Here is a 5,355-nt window from a genome sequence, read left to right as displayed (position 1 = left end):
GGGGGAAGGGGGGCTGTCTGTCCTTCTCGTTGCGGGTAAAGCGGCGGAGCGAGCCGGGGCTCCGGCACAGGCAGGTGTGGCCGGAATGCGGCGTTGGAAACGGAAGCGGCTTCTCCGACGTGAGCAACAAAACTGTTTGGAAGCAGTGCGGCTGCGCGCTGGGCACGGGGGCGCGCCTGGCAAACGGGAGCCGGGGAAGCGGCGGGCGGGGGGGGATGGAGGCGGTGCCGCCGCCTTTCTCCCTCAGCCGCCCGCCCGCCCGCCGTCTCCTCCCCGCCGCCGGAGGTGCGATGCCAGGCGCCGGCTCTCGCCTCCCGGCTTGCTCTGCCCTCGGCGTGGTTCCGCGGTGTGCTGCCTCGCCCCCTGCTAGCCGAGGCCTGGCCGAGGGGGGCTGCTCTCCCGGTCTCGGTGGGAGGGCAAAGCCGTGGGTAACTCCAAGGTGCGGCCTTCAGGCCTCCTGTGTGTGCTGCCCGCGGCCCCGGGTGTCAGCGTGCCCTTACGTCTGGTGATCTTACTGCCATCAGCGTCGGGTTTGGTTCATCACAAACTGCTATTGGAATAGGAAGACTCCAGTTACAGAGGGGTATTAACCGGCTGCAAAAGGTTGTCCTCAGAATTTTAACTACGGAATGAGGTGTCAGGGCTGCAGTTCAGACAGGGACACTGTGGGCCTTTGTGTCGCAGACGGAGGGATTAACTTCACTAGTTAGAGTGAAGCAGAGAAATATTTATTGAGGTGAAACAGTGATTTAACAAAACCAGTAGTAAGTGCGATAAAACCAATAGTAAATGCGATAGTGTTTTACGAGATTCGATGTCAGGGTACACTCATTATTTACTGCACAGAGGACAGGGGCAGACAAGCTGTCAGGGAGACCCTCCTGTTGAGTCATGAGGTTGAGAAAGGATCCCCTTGCTTTCTAAACTTCTTAGAGAGGAGTCTAGGTGCAGCTGGATCCAATCCTAGTCCCAGATTTGGTAAATTGTTTATGTCTAAAGGATTATATATGCGTAATCAATCCTTTACATTACTTAGCTAAGATTTCAGAGTTTAGCATGCTATTAGTCACTTACCGAGAATCTGTTGGGGCAGATACTCCAGACAGTATTTTGACTATGCTGCCAGCCATCCCCCAAAGTCCGGGTGCAAGTTATCACAACTGCTGTTGTGATGGCCAAGGCCGGGCAGGAGCTGGTGGGGGGGCAAAACAGGGAGAGCACACCGCCACACTTTGGGAGGGACAAAACGTAGAAATTTCAGCCTCACCTACCTATATTAATGATTTTTTGCTTCTTGCCCTACCCCTACCTCCTTTGTCTCTGTACACCAACCCCCCCCCTTTTTTTTTTTTTAATTGGGGGTTGGGGATAAGGGGAGTGGCAGGGCCAGGACACCCTGCCTAGACATCCCCTGGGTGTGCTCACGCTCCCCTCTGAAAACACAAGGACATCTCTGGGGGAATATGTACATATATTTTTTTTTAATGGTTGGACTTGATGATCTCAAAGGTCCCTTCCAACGATGAAGATTCTGTGATTCTGTGAATATGTTTGGAGAGGGATTGGAAGAAGATCCAGGATGGTGATGAGACCTGATCTGCTCATGGTCTGGGGCAACAGAGTGGCCGATGACAGACAGCCTGAAGGACCAGCTCAGCAGCAGCATGGAGGTACTAAAGCAAGGTAACAGAAGGGCCATCCCTGCAGGTCCAGCCAAGAGCCCTACCAGGATCTCTGTGACTGGCCACATATATATTTACAATGTGGTATATATGCGTGCTTTTTTGTGCGTAATGGGAACACACCCCCTGCCTTGCTACCGATTGAACCTGTGGGCATGGACCTGTGGCGGCCTTCCTTCTCTTAGGTGTTGAATCTGGCACGGTATACTTTCCTCCAACGTGTATGCTGTTTCTAAAGTTTACAGCTTATATCTGAAAGATTCAAGGCAGACAGAACTACTAATTTGAAATTTAAAAGATTTAAAATTTAAGATTTAAAAGCTGGTGAGTGTATTGATGAGAAAGGCATAATGGCTATATAGTGTGCAGATAATTGCTTATCTGTCAGAAAGCTTGTGTAAGAATTACACACATATATAAGGACTATTTATAGACTTAGCCTTATTTCCTCATAAGCATTTTGAGAGAACCTGAAGGATTAGTCATTGCTTCCTTTATCACTTCCTGATCTTTAGCAGGTTTTAAAAGCCTTTTCTCTCTTTGACATAGATAGCAAGGTGGAAGACCAGCATCTGCAAGCCCCATCTTGAACTGAATCAGTGCAGTACATTCAACTTCTTGCACAAGTTTCTTCAGCAAAACACATCAGAATTTTCTGGTGCTTTCCAGTTAAAGTACTGGGCTGAAAGAGCACTGAGTAAGTTTCACTTTCCATAAAGCTCGAGGTGATGGGAGAATGCCTGGGTAACATGGAGCCCAGGCAACAATGCTGTGTTCAAAACCAGGTTTTATCTTCCCTTTATTTTTTTCTGCAGAAACAGAGGAACTTTTTAATGATAGGGCAACATTTTGTATGGATGTAAGGAACCAGTCCCTGAAAAGAAGGATTTGGGAACAGGTAAATCTTGGGAGGCCACAGATGCTGAATGAGGTACTGAGACACAGACTAAGTGGTGCAGTACCGGAGTGAGGGTAGGGGATACTGCTGAGTATGGAAAGGAAGCCCTCAGGGCAAGGATACAGAAATGTTGGGTTTGAAAGGAAACAGGTTGGAAAAACTTTGCTGGGTATCTGATTTCCGTAGTCTTGTAATTTGCAGGAGCTGAGAGAAGAAAGATATTTAAGGCAGGGCCAAGAGAGAGTGCAGTCTTTAGAAAGTGAAGCTAAATTAAAAGGAATGGTCTGATACACTAGAGGCTGTAACGTCTCTGTTCTGACTTACAGCATGCTGGTTTAGAAAGTTTTGTCTTGAAAATATAAAGTGGTAGGCATTCTTATATATTTTTACAAAATTTGTTTCAGTGGCTTACTAATCATGTAAAAGGCAGGATACATTTGAAGAGAAAACTGAAGGAAGTGGAGGTAGGCAGGAGATCGTTACAGGGAAAGGAGTCAGCTAATAGTTAATGCAGTTGAATGCAGAATCAGTTCCAGGAGTGAGCAGATCTGATCTACTAAGAATTTATTTTTCTTGGATCAGTTTTCACTGTAATTTTTCTGAAATTAATTTGTTGGCCATCTTTTCTGCTACTTATGGTTATTTGATCCAATAAAATAAAAATACAAGTTTACCTACTTTATCTGTTTCTGTAATGTCTTCATTTCAGGTTTGAAACTTGGCATTTTATAGTGTTGGATGTTACAAATGACACGTGAAGTTGGGGACTAATTCCAGTTACACACTGATCTTCATACATCCCCAAACTTCTTTTGTGCACTGAGTTGAGGAAAGTAACAGAAATTACAGCCTAAATTTACATTATCAGGATTTCTCTGATGGTTCAACTGGCCTGAAAAAGTGAAATGCACAGAAATGGATCACAGTATTAGGATAATACAGTTTAGCATTGGTACTTAGAGGGTATGATCTACACTTAATTCACTTTGCTTTGGGTCAGCTCTTAAATTATATACCACACCCAAGAAAAGAGTGAAAGTGTGAAGCCCAATCTAGAGGATTCATTTTTGAAGCTCTACTATTCTTAAATGGTCATAAAGCCATTTGTATTCATTACCCATGATGAAGAAACTATGTAAGGGGTGTCTGACTGCTGCTGAGCAAGCCTTTAATGAATACCACAAGGAGGTACTTTTTAATAGGAGAACATTACAGGATGAACACTAAATCCTAGTAATAATATAATAGTCCTGTGCCAGCCTTTTAAATGTATAAATAAACTTGACCACTTAGGAACTGAGTACCAAGATCCTACAGATTTTTAATGTCCTTTACTCATAAAAATGTTTTTATCTGATGTTATTTTTTCAGCTTTGGAGGCTTGTAATAGAACTAAGCCACCTGATCTAGATTCAGTGTGGCTTGTTAACAGACTGGCCAAGCCACAGGTTCAGTCGTGTTAGTTAATTTTCTCAGCCTCGGTGAAAACTATAGTGTGAATTTCCACAGAAAACTCATTGGATGAACACTTATTTTTTAGATGCATGTTTTTTGTGTGATATAAAAAAAAGAGCAGCCTAACATTAAATCAAAACTATCGCAAAACCATTCTTAGAGGGCAAGGCTTCTCAGATTTGTCCAGATGCCACTAACAACAAGGCTTATTTTTCTGCCTCGTTAGTACCTCACTTCTTGGTATGGAGGGTGTTGCTGTAATATGGATGAACAGTCTGAATTAACCTATGAGTTGATCAAGAAATGGCATTTCCTTGGCCTCTGTTAATTCTTCTTTTTGGGACTGAAGGAGCAGTTCCTGCCTCTCCTCTCACCCCAGCTGAAGATGGCAGTGAACTAAAAAGAAAGATGTAAGGGCATTTGTTTCCTGTCAGAAATAGCTTATGGTTTGCAGCCTTTTTTTGGGAAATGGCAATAGTAAGAAGTATTCGTGTCAGAGCTCGATAATCTGTTAAAAAATAATAACCTTGGCAGCAACCTATTGAGAGTGAAAATGCATGAGAGCTACCACTCCTACCCACAATACCGTTACTACCGTTGCCGCTTTGCACAGCATTTTAATTTATCTTCTAAGAAAACAGTACACTTCACTGAGAATAGTGGCATCTGTTATAGGATAAATTTCTCTTAGCAGATTTTCCAAGTCCAGGGAAGTTTAAATGTCAAGGCAAGTGAATCTAGTGGGAAAGACTGTATTTAGCTGCTTACCTGTTCTGTTGTCCTGACCTTGAGCCTGTGTTGGAGGGTACAGATTCCTTACAGATACGTTTCCTCCGTTTTCTCTGTGGGGAGTACAGATATGATGTGAAACCTCTTCCATTCATACTGAAGTAATTAAAGATAGACAGCTTTGGTCAGCAGCACTAGATAACTTGCATTCAAGAAGTAAGGATTTTTATGGAGGATTGGAGGATTTGGAGGATTTTTATGACCAATAATGTTGGGCACTAGAAAAGTTTCAAAAGAACTCTAATGTGCCAGTAGTTAAAAATACAAATGGGACAAGCTGGGTAATTAAAAACCCATCAACCTAACTTTAATCCCAGGAAACTATCAAAACAGTTAATAATATGCTTCTATCAGCACGTAGGGAATTAAAAGAGGGAATTGTAATTAATACAACCAAAAATGAGTTTGTAGAAAATGAAGTCTGTCAAGTAAGCGCCGATAGAAATGTAGGTAGAAATCAGTGCTAGGATCCCAGCCAGAACTTGGCCGCCCTCTTCCCAGGAAAGACGCTTGCCCCAGGGCCTGGCCAGC

The sequence above is a fragment of the Calidris pugnax genome, unplaced genomic scaffold, assembly GCF_001431845.1.
Source record: "Calidris pugnax isolate Ruff unplaced genomic scaffold, ASM143184v1 scaffold188, whole genome shotgun sequence".
In the NCBI taxonomy this organism is placed as follows: Eukaryota; Metazoa; Chordata; class Aves; order Charadriiformes; family Scolopacidae; genus Calidris; species Calidris pugnax.
The sequence above is the reverse complement of the archived record's forward strand: the minus strand, read 5'-3'. Positions refer to the sequence as shown.